The sequence below is a fragment of the Heptranchias perlo genome, chromosome 7 (genome assembly GCF_035084215.1).
Source record: "Heptranchias perlo isolate sHepPer1 chromosome 7, sHepPer1.hap1, whole genome shotgun sequence".
Taxonomy (NCBI): Eukaryota; Metazoa; Chordata; class Chondrichthyes; order Hexanchiformes; family Hexanchidae; genus Heptranchias; species Heptranchias perlo.
Window position 1 is genome coordinate 31797907 of NC_090331.1, and position 23132 is coordinate 31821038.

The 23132-nt window shown below is 44.2% G+C and overlaps 1 protein-coding gene across 5 annotated transcripts in view; it reads left to right on the top strand.

Moving 5' to 3' along the window:
* Positions 1–563: 563 nt before the first annotated feature.
* Positions 564–23132, top strand: part of LOC137323595 (nck-associated protein 5-like) — a 555766-nt gene continuing 533197 nt past the window's right edge. For all 5 annotated transcript variants that reach the window (XM_067987260.1, XM_067987261.1, XM_067987262.1 and 2 more), the window contains exon 1: positions 564–649. The gene's annotated coding sequence lies outside the window, so the exon portion shown is untranslated. The remainder of the gene's footprint in view (positions 650–23132) is intronic.

Below are 23132 nucleotides of genomic sequence, written 5' to 3' on the forward strand. Positions count from 1 at the left end.
AAGACGTAATATCAAATTCTGACAGTGGTGATTTACTGACATACCATAAATAGTTTTTGAACACTGAAGTTGAAACTTCGTAAAAGGTACAGCTGGAAAATTACACCTTGAACTTTAGCATTTCGCCAGCTGTAGATAACATGTTGGTCCTGTTACTGGAAATGACATGCTCGCTAGCAGGTTTTTGTCAGAGTAGTAGTGGTGTGACAAGCAGAGTTTTTTTTATTCTACAGATGTCTGATTGGTTGTACAGTGAGCCCGTTTACCAGTTCTGTTTGGAAAGTAATAGGATAACAGAGGCCAGGACAAAGATGATGTTCATTGCAGATATCAATTACATTTCCTTTCTTATTTCCAGCTGCAAAAAAAGCACTGGCATTCCACAAATCCATAAATAAATCAGTTCTGTAGGGAAATGTAACAAATTCAGTAGATGGAACGTTTTTAAAATCTTCAGATGAAGAGAGTTTCATGAATGAATTAAAGACATCGTTCAACAGTTCTAATTTGACTATCCTGTTGATTCTGGTGACAGAATGGAATACACAGAAGTCTGATAAGAAAGTTAATGAGCTAATCCATAGCCTGAAGTGTGCAAGAAGGAAATAAGAAACTGTCAAAGAGACTGTCTCATTGCAGCAGACTTGTGGTGAGTAATTAAAATTGTATTTTAAACATCAAATATAAATTACCTTTGTCCTCCTGTAGCTGATCACGCAATGCACATTAAAATAGTAAAGAAATAACTGATCTAACTCTTTAAGTTACTCTAATATCTTGCTCAATTTAGAAATTCTATTTGAATGTAGGGCAGCAGCAGCAACTACACTGACTAAAATGTTCCCATATTAGATTCATAAGTAGCACCAAAATTGTAATTGTAATTTTTGTGTATCTCTTTTAACCATTCTATACCTTACAAAGGCTTGATTGAGGTAATTGAAATTAATTTGAAAGTGCATTTTTGTAAGATGTAATTTTGATTTTATAATACATTTTATGAATGTAAAATGAAGTCCACAACTTAATAGTTTCTTTGTGACCCTGATGAAATGATTCATCTGTTTTATTCCCAGTTAAAATTGGGAGATTGTTTTAAAGCTAGTTGGAAGCTGTTTTAAACTGCTACCAGGTGATGAGAGTTTGTATTTCAATTTAACATGGCACTTTGATTTGGAAGGCCAATAAATTCAGAATAAATTTATATTTTGACTATAATATAAACAGAGTGTTATTATTACTTTTGTCTTCCTCCATTCAACCTTCACTTAAATAAATAGTCCATCATTGAAGCAGGAAAAACCTGGAAGATAATGTCTTTTTTAAGAAAAAGAGATTGGTCCTTAACTCTCTTTTTCACTTGGCCTCCCAGTGCTGCTATGTAAAAGGGTCTTGTTTTCACCCACACCTCAATTCTTTTTTCTTCTGTCATCAGCAGCAGTTTCTGCTATTGTTTCTGCACACAGGAAAAAGTTCACCTAGTCAGTGAATTAACAGCTAATTTCATGTTACATTATTCTTTGGCAGAAAGGTTTCTGTCATGTTTCAGGCAGAGTCTTCAGTGAGCTTCCAATTTTCAAATTTACTGATGCTGCACTTCAGATTGAATAATTTCTCTGTCTCTGCATTCCACATTAGCCAATCGAGGTCCTTTATACTTTGGCCAGGATTCCCCCTCCTCTCCAGTTTTCTCCTCCTCTTGTGAAGATGCTAACTCATTCTGAGATTATTGTTACATGGTCATTGGCTCAGGTACCATATTCAAATGATGACAATTCATCAGGTGTGAACCTGCTCAGTAAGTTTTCTCAGGCTATCAGAGCATCGGGTTATAAGGGAGTGGCACATCCATGTCTGACTAATCCTGTATCCCAATCTGCACATTCCAGAAGGGATCACTGTTTAGGGATCAGGAATGGCACCCTGGCTGATTTTATCCCTCTCTAGACTAGGGGCACAGAGTCAATTATAACACTTCTGCTGCTACTAACCAAACTGAGATGAGCTGGTTTAGGGGTCAAAATTGGGATTTTCTGTTTGGCTCAGTTACATAAGGCTGAGTCATCCAGAGGGAAGGGCTTAATCAGACTTTTATCTTATTGACTCGCCTTAATTCTGATGCCAGCAGCTAGTTTTAAGGTTTGTAGCATTTCTGGATTTTTTTTCCAATGACTAACAGAATGATCGTTTTTTTTGAAGCCTATTTCGAGGAGGCAGAATTCTGATTCAACATTATACGCAGATCCCATGGTGAGAATTGCCAATTTTTGTGCACTTTGCAGAAAAAAAGGCTGTTTCTTTCTCCAGTGCAGGTAATTAGCATCAATCTGAGCCTGGGTATGGTGCAATGGTTAGAGTTGATAGAGTTTGCGTATGGTAGAGCTGAGAGTTCCATGGAACAAAGGTTACAGGAGCACATGAAAGAAAGCGACTGAAATATGTAGAGATATAGGCAGATGTGTGAATGCATATAGTGAAGGTAGCATTTGAACGTACAAAAATGACAGAAATAGACTAGCTGGTCCATTGAGCCTGTCCCATATTGTCATGTTGCAACTTAATACCATCACCCCTTCCCCCCACCAATGATATGTAATCACCTGGGTGAGGCAAAAAGACAGAGAAAAAAATCCCAGACCAATTTAGGCAAAAAGAAATCTGGGAAATTCCTCTTAAAGCTCAATTAAAGCCGGCGGGACGATAGTTAAACCAATAATTCAAGTACACAAAATACTTGAAATGTGCATGAATGTAATTAATTATGCTGGCAAATGATTTCAACACTGCCTCAGCGTGTTTCCCTTGCTGTGTGAAACGCGCCATGATGAAGGAGTCGTGTTTCAGCCGGCAGCCATTTGGACATTTAAATCCCTGTTTGACAGATGGGGATAAAAGGTGAGTTATTGCAGCAGGGCACTCAGTTCTCTCAGACAAACTTTTGGCTGGGAGATCTTTGTGTTTAGACTGAAAATTCTAGTTTACCACTCAGAATTGTTCTGTTTACACATATTTACCAACTTTTCGGACCCCCTCAAACTGACACCATCAGGATGGGGGACACCATGGCTGCATTCACCAGTACACCCGAGGACGAGAAACATCACCATCCTCGCCAGGCACAGCATGCACTTCCACCACTTGGAGCTCGACAACACAGTGCTGTGTCACTGGCACCTGCACAGCAGCACAGAGAGAGCGACACTGCAGGAGGCACTACCCTCGCCAGAGGGTCTACAGACCGAGGCTCAGCTTCCTGGACCTCTCTGAAGAGCAGTGCATACAGAGGCTGAGAGTGAGTTGCCAGGTGGTCGCAGACATCTGCAGCCTCTTCGTGCTGAGCTGCTCCTGGCTGGACCTGGCTGCATCTCATTACTCGTCGCTGTTAAAGTCACCACTGCCCTCAACTTCTTCACCTCCGGATCATTCCAGGGTGCCACCGGTGACATCGCCAGGGTCTCTGTCGTCTGCACACAATTGTATAAGGCAGGTCACCGACGGCTTGTTTCGCAGCGCCTCGCAATATGTCAACTTCCCCTGGACGACCTCAGCCAGACAGAGAGGGCAATGGGATTCCACTCTGTGGCTGGCTTCCCACGTGTACAGGGTGCAATCAATTGCACGCATATAGCAATCCGAGCACCTCCACACGAGCCAGGACTGTTCATCAACAGATAGGGGTATCACTCCATCAACACTCAGCTCGTTTGTGACCACTGCAAATGATTCCTTCATGTGTGCACCAGATTTCCTGGCAGCTGCCACGATTTGTTCATTCTGAGGGAATCCAACATCTTGGACTTCTTCCATACATCAAACACCCTTAAGGGCTGGCTCCTCCGGGACAAGGGATACCCCCTGCACACGAGGCTCATGACACTTCTAAGGAAACCCATCAGCGAGCAACAGCATCGATACAATGACGGCCACATCGCCACCGGGTCTATAATTGAACATGCGCTAGGGCTGCTGAAGGTGCGATTTAGGTGCCTCGATCGTTCTGGGGGAGCGCTTCAATACGCACCAGAGTGGGTCGCATTATAGTAGTGTGTTGTGTCCTGCACAACATGGCGGTACAGAAAGTGATACTGGTTGAGGAGGCCCCATCCCCTCATCCACCGTCCACATCTGCCATCCATATTAAGCAGGAGCAGGAGGAGGAGGATGAACCCATGGGCAGAGCAGCGGCTCGCCTGGCTGCTCGTGAGGCCAGGGGATCACTCATATGTGGATGGTTCTCATAAGATCAGAAAGTGAAAAGAGTCCAGTCCTCACACCACCTGGAAAGACCAGTGCCAACAACAGCACCCCCCTTCCCCCCATTCCCTGCACAAAACGGTCCTGCAAACTACACATACACCGACTGTAAAGTGACCCAGTGGGTGGCATCAAGTTCCGCCGTTCATGATGAAGCACATGAAAAGGCGCTATCAGAAAAGCCAGTCAAGAATGGGCAAGACGTGGCAGTAGTGGTGAGAATAACATTTAATGTGACTTTAACAAAAAACAAATATAAATGAAAAAATGACATTCTGTCAGACACCCTTGTGCATACCCTTCATGATCACAAATCCTTAGCCTTCTCTTCCTACTACTTCTATGTGGTGCATCCCCTGTGGCTGCAGCAGAGGTAGTGGCAGGGAGCTCATGTTCATGCCCTGACTGCTTTGATGCTTTCGGCCTATGCCCTCTGGGCTTTGGAGCCCGTGAGGGCCCCACCAAAGACTGCTCCACCTGCACCTGTGCAGGGGTAGACTCGACCACCTGGAGAGGAGGGAGCATTGCGGGTACTGGTTGAGAGGGGGGCAACGGGTGAGACGTGGGAGCGCTTTGAGTGGCGTCCCCACTTCCATGTTCCCTTTCGCCATCATCCCTCTCCTGGGCCAGGCCCACATCAATCCTACCACCCTGCTGGACAACAGTTTGGAGGACATGTGTGAGGCCTTGGAAGGCCACTTCTAAAGTATCTGTCAGCCTGTTTAAAGCCGCAGAATGTTGTTCACCCTGAGTCCGAATGGCCAATGTTAAGGCCTGAATGGACTCATTTGTGAGCCGTACTTGAAGCTCAATGGAGGCTAGCCTTCTCTACATTGCAGACATTCCCGCACTTACCTGCAACAATATGTCAGACGTTTCTGCAGTTAACTGCGACACTATCTCAGACAGTTGCTCAAGTCCCTGTGACGCTATCTCAGAGATTCCCTCCCGTACCTTTGCCACCATTCCACTAATGTAGGAGTTGGACTCTTCCATCCTCTGGGCTATTGTGGAGAGTGTGCGTGGCACCTGTTCCAGTACCTCGCAAATGTGCTGCTGTCCCTCGATCGTTCTCCTTTTAAAGGATGGCCCCCGGGGTTCAGCATCTGCGTCCAGCTGAGCAGAGTCTGGAGAGGAGTGCGCCCACCGATACGGACCCTCCACAGCTGTCCCTACCAACAGTGTCTGCTCATGCTCACTTGTGTGTGGTGACTCACCAGGTGTCAACCCAACTAACTGACTACTAGGACCCACCAAGGTGTGAGTATCTACGCTGGTGGATGGCTCACTAAGATGTGACAGTGCACCCTCAGAAGCTGGCAGGTCCTCTGAGGAATCACCCTCTGCCCTCACTGTGGTCGTTCAAGGGCCTGTAAGAGAACAGGAGGCAATATTAAGCATCATCACAGATGAGTCATGTTGCGATGAGCATACTGAGGTGTTCAACATGCCAATCATTCTTAACATTCAACACACAACATGAATTGATGTTAACGTTGTGTCACCAGATGTTTGTGGATGCCAGTCTCGGCGTCCCTGATGGACAGGCACTCAAAGGTGTGGCTGACCTGCAGGGTCTCCTCCTCCAAGTCTGTGAGGACCACTATTTGTTGTGGCCCTCCTCCAGTCCTCGCCCTCTCGCGTGCATTTTGCGCTCTCTTCTCTTAGAAGGGGAGAAGGTACAGACATAAGACCATAAGAGATAGGAGCAGGAGTAGGCCATTCGGCCCCTTGAGCCTGCTCTGACATGCAATGCGATCACGGCTGATCTGATTTTTACCTCAACTCCACTTTCCCACCCTTTCCCCATATCCTTTGACTCCCTTGCTGATCAAAAAATTGTCTAACTCGGCCTTGAATGTATTCAATGACTCAGCCTCCACAGCTTTTTGGGGTAAAGAATTCCAAAAATTCACGACTCTCTGGAGAAGAAATTTCTCCTCATTTCTGTCTTAAACGGGCGACCCCTTATTCTGAGACTATGCCCCCTAGTTTTAGATTCCCCCATGAGGGGTAACAACCTCTCTGCATCTACCCTATTGAGTCCCCTCAGAATCTTGTATGTTTCAATAAGATCTCCTCTCATTCTTCTAAATTCCAATGAGTATAGACCCAACCTGTTCAATGTTTCCTCATAAGACAACCCTTCCATATCCGGAATCAATCTAGTGAACCTTCTCTGAATTGCCTCCAATGCAAGTATGTCCTTCCTTAAATAAGGGCACCAGAACTGTACGCAGTACTCCAGGTGTGGTCTCACCAGCACCCTGTACAGTTGTAGCATGACTTCCCTGCTTTTATACTCTATCCCCCTAGAAATAAAGGCCAATATTCCATTTGCCTTCCGGATTACCTGCTGCACCTGTATGTTGACTTTTTGTGTTTTATGTACGAGGACACCCAGATCCCTCTGTACCTCAGCATTTTATAATATTTCTCCATTCAAATAATATTTTACTTTTTTATTTTTCCTCCCAAAGTGGATGACTCCACCTGTCTATATCCCTTTGCAGACACTTTGTGTCCTCCTCGCAACTTGCTTTTCCACCTATCTTTGTATCATCAGCAAATTTGGCCACAAGACACTCTCTGTTCCTTCATCCAAGTCATTGATATATATTGTAAATAGTTGAGGCCCCAGCACTGAGCCCTGCGGCACCCCACTGGTAACAGATTGCCATTTTGAAAAATGTGACATGTGACTGAGTGATGGTGAAGTGTTAACCGATGAATGCATTGCTTTGGGTGAGGCTGACCATGAAAGAGGTGGATCAGAGGTGAGTGTGAGACACAGACATCATATTGGATCAGGATTGGGCGGAGTGGTTGTGGTGGGGTCACAAATGGGGAGGTCAGGAAGTGCAGGTAACTTGAGGATGAGCCTTAAGGGGTGTGAGGAGTGATGTGATGGAGTAGTCTTGGCAGTGCAGAATGATGTGGGGGCGGGTGGTGAGGGCGGTGATGTGCACCACGGAATGCAGGAGAATCAGTAAGTGTGCTCACTTTTGCTGACCTAGTTAGGTCGTTGAAACGCTTCCTGCACTGGACCCAGGTGCGGGAGATGTTGCTCCTGCTGGTGACTTCCTCTGCCACCTCGAGCCAGGCCTTCTTGGTGGCAGAGGCAGGGCACTTCCTCCTGTCGGCTGGGTAAAATAGTTTCCTTCTCCTCCTCCTTACCCTGGTCAGTGGCAGCTAAAGTGAGGCGTCGCTGAATCTTGGAGCAGCCTTGCCCCTGTGCTGCTCCATTGGGTCTTCCGGCTCTTTGCTCCAGCAAAATCCATTGGAACAATGGCCCTTAAAATCTAGACGCTCCAGCTGACAGCTTGTCATGGGGGTGCGCAGTCCACCCACTGTGCAGCTTTCGGACGGCAAACCCGGAAACAATATTAATGGCCACCAATTAAGTCGCGATCACATGGGGAATGGTAAGTTTTTAATATCCGGGTTTGCCGTGCGTCCATTGACTTCCCCCCGCCGCCCTTTTATAATTGAGCCCCATGTGACCAGGAGACACCTCACTTAAGACCCCACCTACCTTTTGTACGCTGTCATGTCAGCCACAGTTAGAAACTCATCAGCTCCTTTTTGAAAGCTTGCAGCAAATCCACACTCCCTGCATGAACCGACAACTTGTTTAAAAGGTCGATGACCCTCTGTAAAAAGAAAAACCTCCTGACATCTAACATAGTTCTATGCTTGCGTAACTTATATACATGTCCCGTGGTCCTCCCTAATCTATCTAATTCAAATAGATTATCCACATGGACGGAATCTAATTCTTTCATTATTTTAAAGTCCTTCATCAAGTTTCCTTGAAGTCTAAGGTTTTCTGAAGTAAAATGCCCTGTCTTTTTCAGCTTATTGTGTTAGCTAAAGGCCTATAAACTAGATTATCAATCTCGGGCCCTCTTCTGAACTTTTCCAGGGCCTCTATATCACTTACCACATGAGGGGACCTAAACTGAATACAGTATTCTAACCAAATCTTATGCAAGGACAGTATCGTGTTATTTGTTTTGTATCAGATTGTTGTGGTAGTACATGCTAATACTCTATATGCTTGTGCTAGACCCCTGCAGCACTGGTTGTGAAGCTTAAGAAACTTATGTACGATAACACCTAGGTTTTTCTGCCACTCAGCAGCTTTAAATCCGCAATCTTACATAGTGTAGACATGATTGACATTAACACCACCCACATGTATAACACCACATTTATCTCTTTAAATCACATTTGCCAGATGCAGGTCCAATCCCCCTATTCAAATCTAGTTCTGCTTGTAATCTATTTTTCACGAGTAAGGTCCTAACACCCCCACAAATCTTGGTATCATCTGTGAACTTGCAGATCATTAATAAAAATTGTGAAGAGCAATGGCACTAACATCGATCCCTGTGGGACTCCACTACTGAGAAGTGAGAAGGAACCACACAATATCTATGCAGCCTTCCCCCGCCTCCAACTCTCCCAGGAAAATGCACAGATACTCGATGCTCTGCTCTCAGTCAGTCAACTCCACCTGGCAGTAAATAGTTTTCAGTCAGAAAAAGTCTCAGGGCCTGATGGCTATCATGCTGTGTTCAACTCCTGGAGCTCGTTGCCCTCCTATTGAAAGTCTTGCACTATGTGCTGGAGACAAAAGGGTCGATTTTAACTCCCGGCAATCCCGCATGAGAGTGTGAGTCAGAGCTCCAGCAGATTTTAACTCCTGCGCCTCATCTTAAAAACCTCGGTCAATTGTTCAGCCATTTCTGACAGACAGCAGCAGCTGGCTGATGGAGGAGGATGAAATTCAGGTGGCCCAGAGGCAGAAGGCTGCTGATAAGATAAGGCCAGTGGCGGTGGGGAGGGCAGAGGGTGGAGTGAGGGTGGGGGTGATGTTACAAGAGTCTCGTGGCTGGGGGTGACTGCGCCAGCAGAGGCCAGGACTTTCCTCCAGGGTTCCGGAGGGCACCCTGCTCAGAAGCAGGTTAAAACTCCTTTGGGATCCCATGTAGGCCATGGGACCCCGATATGCATTAACTAATGATGCTCCCTCCAGAGTCCTGCAGAAGCCTCATCCACCGCCAAAACCAACGGTATTAAAATCGCAGATTGGCAGAAATGGAGCTGCTCCATTTTAACTGCTCCTCCATTCATTCCCCACCGATCAGAAAGAGTTATAATCGCCCTGAAAGACTCTCCTGGATACTGACACAATCACATTAATACATAAGAAAGGTAAAGTCCACAGTCAGTGCTCAGTATTTAGACTATATTGCTCTTCAATGCTGACTATAAAATACTACCCAAGATCATTATCTCCAGATCAGATGCAGTCAAGTCCACACAGAACAAAAACAGGTTTTATATGGGGTCATCGCCCAAGGAAGAACATCGGGTTGCTATTCAATGTGGTGCCCCTCTGTAATAACACCAATACACCTATCCTGGTGCTCTCCCTGGATGCAGATAAGGCATCCAAGGTGAGTGGATATTCCTTCTGGTGGCACTCAAAAGAATGAATTTTGAGGACACATTCAGGAGGTGGATTCGCTCCCCACACCTACAATGTGCACCAATGGCCTTTTTTTCCTAGACTCTGGATGAACCTGGGATCCCCCTAACGGTGTAGCTTTTGGCCACTCCACCTTCCAGCAGACGATCGGAGCAGCCTGCCCATGCAGGCACAATGTGCCCACCCCAGTCATGTTAATGACCTGTCCCCAGGATTTGGGATGGTGGTCTCTGGCCTGGGGTTAGGGTGCGTAGGGCTTCCTTCATGTTGCACTTGCTCCAGTGGAGTGGGCCCCATGGATTTTGGGGCCGTTGAGTGCAGCAGAGAGAGCATGGTGGTGGATTGCTAACTATTATATGAGAAAGGCTTTAGGACAAGAATGACAGTACAGGGACTGTTGCGGATGATGCCCCCCTCCATGGTAACTGATAGTGTTATGGGGGCTGAAATGGCACTGATGCCTAATGATCTACATAATGGGAGAAGAAGTTGTTTTGCTGTATGATGTAGAATTAGTTGAAGCAAATTATTTGTAATGTTTTAATTAAAATGTGTTTCCTTTTGGATGAATTCCACAGGAATAGTTAAATAAGCATGGTCTGTGTGTGTGTGGTGGAAGAGGTGAGTTGGTGGAGGCGGGTTGAGTTGGTGGGGGGGAGACCAAATTGCCCTTCTGTCACCTAAGTAACATATTAATAAAGTTGACCATAAATTTCTTGACCGTAATTGCATGTAATTGCTTTCGTTACTATAGTTTTGTTTGATGTTTTCTTACTGACACAGCAATCCATTTCTCATTTAATAACATGTCAGTAAGTTGTTTGGTGTGCATGCCATATTGCTTTCTTTATCTCCTGCAAATAATGATTTTGTATACTGACAGTTATGCTTTAATAACTTGGTAGAAAATGTTAGTTTGAAGTGACTGATTTAATTGAATAGGCATGCTCAATCACTTAATATTGTAACTATGATTATTGAAGTGAAACTGGTCACAGATGTTTGTCTTAAATCATTACTGGACAACATTTTTCTGTTTCTACTTGACTGTATATAAATAGTGTGAATATTACAAACCAAAGTCTGGGCTCATCGCAGATACTATTTACAAGTATATGGTAATGAGCACTAAGTATTTGAGTAAATTAGGACTTTGGGTTTGGGCGATTCAAACATTTGGCATGCTATCATCTCCTGCCTGACATTCCTCTCCCAACACCAGGTCAGTGCCTATTAGTAAGAGGACCCGGAAGAAGTAGGCCTTAGGACTTGCACCCAGCTGCCCCCCAGATTGAAATGAGGAGGCAGCATGGCTATGGAGGACAGCATTAAATCTGCATGCTGGAACCTTTTCACTGCTGTTTTTGAACAGCAGCCAGAAGGCTCCACAACTGGCAGCCAATACCGTTGCTGCAGGCCTGCACCAGTGATTAGATTTTCACTTCTGTTTCCAAGCGCAAGATTGTGCCATGAGGTAGGTCTGTACCTGAGATGCGTTGGGCCTAGGGTAATGACTTGAATCTGCTAATACAGGTGAGGGGAGGGGGAGGAAAATCACCCCAACTTTGGTGGAATATACTACAGTTTTTTTTAAAGGAATAGATGCATCTGATTTAGGGCAAATTCATTGGGCCACATATTTTGTAACACAATTTGAAGCAGTTTAAATGATCCCCTTGGAATCACCATTAATCTCTATTGGTAACCAAGTATATCACTGACTGGATTAGCAGACATTTTCTTCCTTTTTAAGACTAAAATAAAGTTTTCAATTTGGATAGTATCTTTTTTTTTACAAGGAATTAATTTGTGCTTCTAATCCCTTCTCTTTCCTGTCTTACTATACAGTAACAACGTATCTGGCTTTATCTTGCATTAAAATAATAACACTGCCATCTGTTCAACTGAAAGAACATGCCCATGTAAGGCATCGGTCCTTTTTTCAATCTGAAAGGCTGTGATTATCTTTCTTTTGTGATGTGAAGGTCAAAATGCTCTTTATTGAGCTTCCTTTCTGCACATTCCAATTACTACATGTGTTTATCGAGGTGCATTTGGTGTTTTATTTACTGTGATAAGGCTATATTTCCCATACTTCAATTGTAAATAGAAGGTACAAACTGGATTAGATGTTCTGATCTGTACAGACGATGTTCTGTTGTACTTCAGTTTCACCTCAAAATCAATGGATATGAAAACTGGGCAGTTTCTATAATGGGTGGGCGATCCGGCCCACTGGTTTACTGCCCAAGCAGTGAAGTCGAAAATGATCCCCAATGTATCTTACGTGATGAAGTCTTTGAACTACAAATTTCTTTGATGTACCTTGAGCTGTACTAGATAATATCAGTTACACATTGTAATGCAAATTCTAGCATAACCTTCATTCTATATTTGCTGTTCTGTAAGAGGACAAATAGTTCCCAACAGTGACATATAATACAATTGACATGCTCCATTTTAAATTACATAAAACTACCATTACTGTATCTACATTAAAGGCAATATATATATAAATATATATGCAAGTCATTATTGCTGTTTATCGCAATTTGGAGAACTTTATCACCACTGATTAAATTAAATAGAAATTCAATTGATTTTAATCAGATGAAACTGTAATAAATATTAATTCACTTCCAATTCACTTCTCAAGGGCAATTAGGGATGGGCAGTAAATGCTGGCCTCGCCAGTGACGCCCACATCCCATGAACGAATAAATTAAAAAAAAATTCTTGGTTGGCATGTTGGTAAGACTGCATTTTAAAGGATGCTGCCATTGTCCTTCTTGAAGTTATTTATTTCTCTGTTCGTCGTCTGTGTTAGCCTTCACTTATCTTCCCATGCAAATGCAATCTTATGAAAAAATGTTTGAAGTGTAATTAAGAAAATATGAAGGTATAGAATGAAAAAAGGTTGCTTAGTCCAGCAATCCCGTTACAGTGAGTAATCCATGACCTTAGCAAACAAATCTTTTGATTTCAGTTTTATTGACATGTGGATACTGTCCAACTGCAAGCCACTTTGGATTTTGCATGGCAGCTTATATCGTCCAATGAAATTGTATTATTGAATGGTACATTCTGAAGTGAATACAACCTAAAAGCCTTACATTTTCATAAAGCTAGTATAATTAACTTGTTTTACACATTCCACTTTTGTCCAGTGGAAACAGAAGTGGAACAAACACCAAAAAGACAAAACTTGGATAACCCAAGCACAAAGAGAACCTGTTCAGCTGTTCCATTGTACCTATTTATATAAACCTTACCCTACAAATGAATAAGAATTAATTTATTTCTGCTTCATGGGCTGATAAAGGTATTTGCACTATGATGGACTTTTGATCCCAAACCAGTACTAGATCAATTTTCCAGCCAAGACTTAGTAAGGAAAAATCAGTCAGGGTTCCTGCTCCTGATCACTATCTAGTGAACCTTGATTCTGCAGACTGATTTAAGTTTCTCCAAATTTAGTATCTGATTGGAGAGATGGAGGTCTCTTGGATAAAGCCTACAAAGCTTTTACACAAAAGGGCCGATTAGAAAATCACTACAGCAGATTGATTGGAGTCCATATTAAACTTAACTAACGATGCTGGAGCTCTTCTGCTGACGGAGAGGCCGAATGGCCTACTCCTGCTCTTAATTTGTATGTTAGTATGTTTTGTTCATATGACTGTCGATAAAGTCGGCATGTAATTGCACCACATAGACCAGAAAGTCCCATGTTAAATTCTCAGGTTTTGCTGTGTTAGCTGATCTTAACAGGAACAGCAGTTGAAGGGCTACAATTGCCCTCAGTGTTTCTGGCTGAGGAGGGAAAAATCTATCAGGGTTCTTATTCCTGACTACTATCCAGTGACCCTTGCTGGAAAATTTGCATTTGTGGACATTGGATGAGGCGAGAATTAGGTTTATGAAAGAATATTTCACTAACGCTCACTGTCTTGGCTCACACTTGCACAATGGCCAGTTGGGGAGACAATTGGTGCCATTGGGACCATACTCCAGCACGAATCAGTGCCTTTATGAGAGGAAGTGAGAAAATTGGGGGTAACAAGGCTGGCAAAACAAAGGCTTTGTACAATTTAAAAATCTTACATTGTTGTTTCTGCAGCTCTTTAAGGGTTAAATGTGCTGACTTGAGCAAATCAGGTCTTTGCTGGAGATCCAGCTCTGTGAAGGCCACACACATGCAACTTAATTGCAAATTTACAGACATCAACTTAGCAAAAGCAATATTTGAACTCTGTTTTACATATTGTAGACTTGTTTGTCCCCTAATTATCTTAATTCCATTGGGTGACCCTCAAACCGTTACCTCCTAAACTAAGGGCTGCATTAAGTTTGTCCTAACCTTCCTACACGTATTCAAGAGGAAAATACTAAGTAGTGGAAGGATAGCCAGCCTCCATTTGTGAGAAATTGCTGAATTTATGAATACCACAATATATAGATATGCTACTCAACACAGCACAGAGGAAGACAGGCTAAACTTATACATTTTCCTTTGAATTTATCAATAAAGAGTTGAAATTATCAACCAAGGTTCATTCAATTTTTGCTCTATGAGATCATAATCATTTCTAACCTACATAACTTATCAATATATGATAGTGTAATTGCTTTATTTATTACTTAAATTGGGACCAACCTTTTTCTGACCTTAGAATTTAGGAACATAGGAACATAGGAACAGGAGAAGGCCATGCATCCCCTCCTCAACAGAAGGAGCTCATGGACTTTCTGACCAAGTTTGCAACCAACTGATCAACTGCCTCTGCTGCTTCTTACCCCACTCCACCCCCCTGCATGCCAATCCAAACCTTCCCCTAGGCTCTCCTCCGCCCTAGCTCTATACACATATGTCTCTTTAGCTTCTCTCCCATCTTACCCCATCCCATCTACAAGCTCATCTCATCCATGACACCCACTTTGTCCTCATTTGACCCCATTCCCACTAAACTGTTAACCACTCAATTTCCCTTCCAGGTCCCCATGCCAGCTGATATTGTAAATAGTTTTCTCTTCTCAGGAGTTGTCTCCCTCCTTTTCAAAACCTCTGTGATCACCCGCCTCAAAGTTTTTGTCATAGAAGCATAGAAAGGTTACAGTGCAGAAGGAGGCCATTCAGCCCATCGAGTCCGTGCCAGCTCTATGGAAGAGCAATCCAGCTAGTCCCACTCCCCTGCCCTATCCTCGTAGCCCCGCAAATTTTTTCCTTGCAAATATTTATCCAGTTCCCTTTTGAAGGCCATGATTGAATCTGCCTCCACAACCCCCTCGGGCAGTGCATTCCAGATCTTGACCACTCGTTGTGTAAAAAGGTTTATCCTCATGTCCTCTTTGGTTCTTTTGCCAATCACCTTAAATCTATGTCCTCTGGTTCTTGACCCTTCTGCCAATAGAGTCATAGAGTCATAGAGTTATACTGCACGGATAGAGGCCCTTCGGCCCATCGTGTCCGCGCCGGCCATCAAGCCCTGTCTCCTCTAATCCCATATTCCAGCATTTGGTCCGTAGCCTTGTATGCTATGGCATTTCAAGTGCTCATCCAAATGCTGCTTAAATGTTGTGAGGGTTCCTGCCTCCACAACCCTTTCAGGCAGTGAGTTCCAGACTCCAACCACCCTCTGGGTGAAAAAGTTCTTTCTCAAATCCCCTCTAAACCTCCCGCCTTTTACCTTGAATCTATGTCCCCTTGTTATAGAACCCTCAACGAAGGGAAAAAGCTCCTTAGTATCCATCCTATCTGTGCCCCTCATAATTTTGTACACCTCAATCATGTCCCCCCTCAGCCTCCTCTGCTCCAAGGAAAACAAACCCAATCTTCCCAGTCTCTCTTCATAGCTGAAGCGCTCCAGCCCTGGTAACATCCTGGTGAATCTCCTCTGCACCCTCTCCAAAGCGATCACATCCTTCCTGTAGTGTGGCGACCAGAACTGCACACAGTACTCCAGCTGTGGCCTAACCAGTGTTTTATACAGCTCCGTCATAACCTCCTTGCTCTTATATTCTATGCCTCGGCTAATAAAGGCAAGTATCCCATATGCCTTCTTTACCACCTTATCTACCTGTTCCGCCGCCTTCAGGGATCTGTGAACTTGCACACCAAGATCCCTCTGACCCTCTGTCTTGCCTAGGGTCCTCCCATTCATTGTGTATTCCCTTGCCTTGTTAGTCCCTCCAAAGTGCATCACCTCGCACTTTTCCGGGTTAAATTCCATTTGCCACTGTTCCGCCCATCTGACCAACCCATCTGTATCGTCCTGCAGACTGAGGCTATCCTCCTCGCTATTTACCACCCTACCAATTTTTGTATCATCAGCGAACTTACTGATCATACCTTTTACATTCATATCCAAGTCATTAATGTAGACCACAAACAGCAAGGGACCCAGCACCGATCCCTGTGGTACCCCACTGGCCACAGGCTTCCAGTCACAAAAACAACCTTCGACCATCACCCTCTGCCTTCTGCCACTAAGCCAGTTTTGTATCCAAAGTGCCAAGGCACCCTGGATTCAGTTTCTCTCTATCTACTCTGTCTAGACTCTTCATGAATTTGAATACCTCTATCAAATCTCCTCTCAACCTTCTCTGTTCCAAGGAGAACAACCCCAGCTTCTCCAGTCTATCCACATAACTAAAGTCCCTCATCCCTGGAATCATTCTAGTAAATCTCTTCTGCACCCTCTCAAAGGCTTTCACATCTTTCCTAAAGTACGGTGCCCAGAACTGGACACATTACTCCAGCTGTGGCCAAACCAATGTTTTATAAAGGTTCATCATGACTTCCTTGCTTTTATACTCTATGCCTCTATTTATAAAGCCCAGGATCCAGTATGCTTTTTTATCCACTTTCTCAACCTGCCCTGCCAGCTTCAAAAATTTGTGCACATATACCCCCAGATCTCTCTGTTCCTGTACCCCTTTTAGAATTGTGTCCTTTAATTTATATTGCCTCTCCTCATTCTTCCTACCGAAATGTATCACCTCGCATTTTTCTGCGTTAAATTTCATCTGCCATGTGTCCGCCCATGCCCAGCATTCTGTCTATATCCTCTTGAAGTCTATCACTATCCTCCTCACTACGCTTCCAAGTTTTGTGTCATCTGCAAATTTTGAAATTGTGCCCTGTACACCCAAGTCCAAGTTATTAACATATATCAAGAAAAGCAGTGGTCCCAGCACCGATCCCTGGGGAACACCACTGTACACCTCCCTCCAGTCCGAAAAAAAAAACGTTCACCACTACTTTCGGTTTCCTGTTACTTAGCCAATTCTGTATCCATGCTGCTACTGCCCCTTTTAATCCATGGGCTTCAATCTTGATTATAAGCCTATTATGCGGCACTATATCAAATGCCTTTTGAAAGTCCATATACACCACATCAACAGCATTGCCCTCATCTACCCTCTCTGTTACCTCATCAAAAAACTCAATCAAGTTAGTTAAACACAATTTGCCTTTAATAAATCCATGCTGGCTTTCCCTAATCAATCCACCCTTGTCCAAGTGACTGCTAATTCTGTTCTGGATTATTGTTTCTAAAAGCTTTCCCACCACCGAGGTTAAACTGACTGGCCTGTAGTTGCTGGGTTTATCCTTGCACCCTTTTTTGAACAAGGGTGTAACATTTGCAATTCTCCAGTCCTTTGGCACCACCCCCATATCTAAGGATGTTTGGAAAGTTGGAAAAGATGGCCAGTACCTCCGCATTTCCACCCTTACTTCCCTCAGCAACCTAGGGTGCATCCCAACCTGACTGGATGACTTATCTACTTTAAGTACAGCTAGCCTTTCTAGTACCTCCTCTTTAACAATTTTTAGCCCATCCAGTATCTCAACTACATCTTCCTTTACTGAGACTTGGGCAGCATCTTCTTCCTTGGTAAAGACAGATGCAAAGTACTTGCAAACTACTGCTCCATCTCCAGCATCCCTTTCTTCTCCAAAGTCATTGAATGTGCTGCGGCTTCCCTAATCCATGGCGATCTCTCCCACAACTTTCTGCTTGAATTTCTCTAATCTGGTTTCTGCCCCTGCCACAGCACAGGATGGCCCTAATGAAAATCATAAACGACATTCCCTGTGACCATGGTGCATTATCCTTCATTATCCTCCTTGATCTCACTACAGCATTTTACATGGTAGACCACACCATCTTCTATTGTCCATTGGCGGGACTGCTCTCACTTGCTTCGACTCTTACATGTCCAATTGTAGTCAGAGTAACTCCAGCAATGGCTTCTTGTTCTGCCCCACACTGTTAACTACCCTACAGATCTATCCTTGGCCCCCTCCTCTACCTCATCTACCTCTTGCCCCTTGGCGACACTATCCACAGACATGGGGTCAGCTTTCATATGTATGCTGATACCACCCAACTCTACCTCTCTGCCACTTCTCTCAACCCCTCCACTGCTCCTATGTTGTCAGACTACTTGTTTGACATCCAATCTTGGATTAGCCACAATTTCCTCCAGTTAAACATTGGGAAGAGTGGAAGTCCATATAGACAACATCCATAGACACTCCCCTGTCTACCATGTTAGTGACTTCCTCAAATAATTCAACTAGACTTTTTTTTAGCATTAATATCTTTTTCTTCTGCCTCCCTGATCCAAAACTTGTTTTTCGGCCAAAAGTAATGGCAATCACCTGCGAATTGACAGGACCACATTCTATATGGGATTTTGTTAATCTTTGATGCATTTTTCAGAATCAAATTCTTGGTTGGGGTGGTGAGACGGTGGTCGACATCACCTCCAGAATTTTCTGTCATTCTCCACCCAATCCCGCCCGATATTCTGCCTAAGATTGCAATTTTCAACAGAAGTCTGATCAATGGATACAAAGAAGGACTTTGCATTTGTTAATCTTAAAGACAGTTGCCTTTTAGCCTATTATTTCACTCGAACATTATTCCTACTTTTTAATGAATTTTTCTTCAAAGTAACATCATGTGCCCTGCCTGTACCTTTTAGAATCAAGGTCTGGTGATGTTTTACAAAAACAGTTGGGAGCATTATATTTTTGTCAAAAAATATCAAGGGCACAGACATGCCACACGACTCCAAATCTGAATTCTTCAGCTGTTGTCCCTGAAATTTGCATATACACAACCTCCGCCCCCAACCTATAACAAGGCCCTTTGTGTTGACTGCTCACAGAACATTCTATTTTCATTTCAAAATTGCAGATTACACTTTGGAGGAGTATTTTAATATTTTGATGTAGCTGGTGAAATTTGTAATGCTATAGATTAGGAAGAGAATAACTGAGAAGACTCGTACATTTTCTTAAAAAAAATAAAATGCTGAGGTTTTAATTTTCAAATGCACTGGCCTGTAGATTTGTTAATACCACGTTCGTTTTACGGGTGTAAAATGGGCGCCTAAGTGTCCAATATGGCGTGTGGCGTGTGCAGCACATTCCATGTCAGAAGTGCGCTGCTGGCCATATTGGTAAAGGCTGAAATATTGGCATCCTGGGCCTGCACTTGAAACATGTGTTAGGCCCTTTATATGTGAGAATAGGGGGCATAATGCCTGTTTCAGGACCATTCTGGAAATTTGCTGCCCTAAACGCTGGGCCTGCTGGGTTCAGGATAACTAGGGCTACATGCGGCCTGTGACTACTGTGAATCATTTTAGCGAAACATCACTCTGGACATCTTCAAATGTCATCATCTGGCATCTATTTTCCTTTTTTTCATTTCATCTGTGGTGTACTTGATAGCTTATCCTTTGACTCTTTGTCCTTTAATGGAAGGGTTTGCCAGAGCTCTCTCGCCTTCCAGTATCACTGTTGCACTCCTTGACGAGAAGCCATTCTCTCTGCACAGATTTTATTGGTATGGAACTTGTTGTTATCACATAATTTCTTTGAGAGAAATCATGGCTACATGATGGAACCAGATCTGTCCAGTTTCAAGTTATAAGAATTGCTGTATTGTACATTTTTATATAAATTTGTAGCTAGTAGGCACTGAGATTTTAAGCCATGGCTGATGCCACTTCTATTAAAAATTCCTTTTTCTTGACTGGAGGCCTTTACTATAATGCAATCCAAACCTGTCGTCTGGATTGGACTTTGATAATCAAAGAGGATACCCCATTTTGTTGGTGACTTTGTCAGTAAACAGTCCCTCATCAGGTCAAAACTGCTTAGATTAATTCCTCAGATGTGTATGCTCTTTTTAAAATATTTATTATTTAATAAACATTAGAAAGTGCAAAACCACCCAGGTGACAGAAATAATTAATATTGACTGAGCTGTCAGTTGTATTTGCTATTATTTCAGCCTCTGAAATGTTAAGTACAGACAAGCTTGTAACTTCATATTGGTGACTGTTGCCTGACGAAGGAGCAAAGCTCCGAAAGCTTGTGATTTCAAATAAAGCTGTTGGACTATAACCTGGTGTTGTACGACTCCGTACATTTGTCTCTCAGAACGACTGTGATTCCTCCTTTGCATGCTTTTTCAGTATGACCTCTTTCAACTCATCTTATTGTTCCAACCCTGCTTCAGTTATGGTTTTGCTTGAATCAGGTACCTGAGAGGCAGCTTTTAAGTCTTTAAAATTTTCTTGAGTGGCTGTTCTGTATCCAGAGGCAGTTCAGATTCAAAATAAGTGTGACAAGCTTTCCGTATTGCTATGGTTCACTGGTTTGAGTTGCATATGGGAAATAGGAGAATGTGTGTGCTCTGTGTAGAATTGATTTTGAAAAAAAATATGGTTTGCTCACCTTTTTCAGTTGTATCTCTTTTTTTGCTTTTGTTGATTTTGCTGCCTTTTTTAAAACAAAATTTTGGTGTAGGAAGGTTCAAGTTACTACTGTGTTGGTGATTTTCTGGGTTTGTATTTTTTTAGGTTGTTGCAGTTCTCAGGAGGCAGGAGAATCTGTGTAGAAGTTGGGGTAGGCAATAGAATTGGTGGCAAGGGAAAGCGATGTCAAGCTGGGAATTAGGTGTATGGATGAATGGAAGGCGGTGATAAGGGGCTGAGGGGAGCACCTGCCAAAGAGAACTGAGGGGGAGCAGTGCAGTATAAATTAGATTGCACGTTAATAGACAGCAAGGTCAGGATGTGTGATAAGAAGATTAGTAGAGAAAAAACAATCAGAAGTTATAAACTATGAGTAAAAGGAAATTAAAACAGAGGGGAGTGATCGGAAGAGAGGGAAGTGATCGGGAGAGAGGGAGGTGATCGGAAGAGAGGGAAGTGATCGGGAGAGAGGGAGGTGATCGGAAGAGAGGGAGGTGATCGGAAGAGAGGGGTGATCAGGAGAGAGGGAGGTGATCGGGAGAGAGGGAAGTGATCGGGAGAGAGGGAGGTGATCGGAAGAGAGGGGTGATCAGGAGAGAGGGAAGTGATCGGGAGAGAGGGAGGTGATCGGGAGAGAGGGAGGTGATCGGAAGAGAGGGGTGATCAGGAGAGAGGGAAGTGATCGGGAGAGAGGGAAGTGATCGGGAGAGAGGGAGGTGATCGGAAGAGAGGGAAGTGATCGGGAGAGAGGGAGGTGATCGGGGAGAGGGGGCTGATCGGGGGAGAGGGGTGATCAGGAGAGAGGGAGGTGATCGGGAGAGAGGGAGGTGATCGGGAGAGAGGGAGGTGATCGGAAGAGAGGGGTGATCAGGAGAGAGGGAAGTGATCGGGAGAGAGGGAAGTGATCGGGAGAGAGGGAGGTGATCGGAAGAGAGGGAAGTGATCGGGAGAGAGGGAGGTGATCGGGGAGAGGGGGCTGATCGGGGGAGAGGGGGCTGATCGGAAGAGAGGGGTGATCAGGAGAGAGGGAGGTGATCGGGAGAGAGGGAGGTGATCGGGGGAGAGGGGTGATCGGGAGAGAGGGAAGTGATCGGGAGAGAGGGGTGATCAGGAGAGAGGGAGGTGATCGGGGAGAGGGGGCTGATCGGGGGAGAGGGGGCTGATCGGGGGAGAGGGGGCTGATCGGGGGAGAGGGGGGTGACTGGAAGAGAGGGGGGTGATTGGAAGAGAGGGGGGTGACTGGAAGAGAGGGGGGTTATCGGGAGAGAGGGAAGTGATCAGAAGAGAGGGAAGTGATCAGAAGAGAGGGAAGTGATCGGGAGAAAGGGGGTGACTGGAAGAGAGGGATTGATCGGAAGAGAGGGATTGATCGGAAGAGAGGGATTGATCGGAAGAGAGGGATTGATCGGAAGAGAGGGGGGTGATCGGGAGAGAGGGGGGTGATCGGGAGAGAGGGGGGTGATCGGGAGAGAGGGGCTGATCGGGAGAGCGGGAAGCGATCGGAAGAGAGGTGTGATCAGGCGAGAGGGAAGCGATCGGGAGAGAGGGAAGCGATCGGGAGAGGGGGAAGTGATCGGAAGTGAACGGAAGCGAGGGGAAGGAGTGGGCCGACCAAGAGCCAGCAACGGTCTTCGACACTGCAGGAGCATTCCTGCTCCTCCCGGCACTACATTTAAATAAGTATTTTTTTTAAAACTTATCTTTTTGGTGGCGGCTTCCAGCAGTCCCTTTAAGGACTGCTGGTTAGGCCGCATATAGACCACGTTTTCTTGAACACAGCTGGCCTGGCACTGGCTATATTCAGGGCAGACCAATTTTGCAAAGAAGGCCTCAAACAGGTGTTAGGTCCAGAATCTACATGTGCAAAAGCTGAACTCCTGTTTCAGCCTCAGGCCCTGGATGCCTATTTTTTTGCCTTTACAAATATGGTAGGCACCGCACTTCTGGCAAGTAATGAACGTGCATGCCCTGCCTGCTATATTGGGTGCTTAGGCGTCCATTTTGGGCCCAAAAAATGGGCGTGGCACCATCATATTTCTAGGCTTGGAAATCTTTTCTGCTCCTAATCAAAAAGTGAGACATCAGAGAGGCAGAAAGTGCATGCAACTGTACAGATTTTAATATATTGTATGGGTATGATGAAATTTGAGTCAATTAGGTACAAATATGATATAAACTTTGAATATGTAGCAGTGTGACACTTTGAGGGGTGACATAAGTATACTAGATGCAAGCTTTTTATATATTTTGCTAATGAAGCTATTGTAGATTCCAGTTTTTACTTGCTTCTCAGAGAGAAATATACTTTGTGATTTCTTTCCCACCACAAATAAATGAATGATCAGCAATTAAAGATAGCTGGCATCATTTTGAATTGAAATTTTCACATTGCAATTCTAAAGAATCAAATCCACAGTAGCACAATGTGAAGATACTCCAATGAACAATAACGGAGTGGCAGAATATGGTTTCCCACACCCGATTCCGCACACAGAAAGTTCCTTACCTTGCCTATGTTGTCAGAAAGCGATCACCTCCAGACAAAAGAAGGGAAATTGAAGATGGGTCACCCAAAGCCACTCATACACCTCCTGCTCAAAAG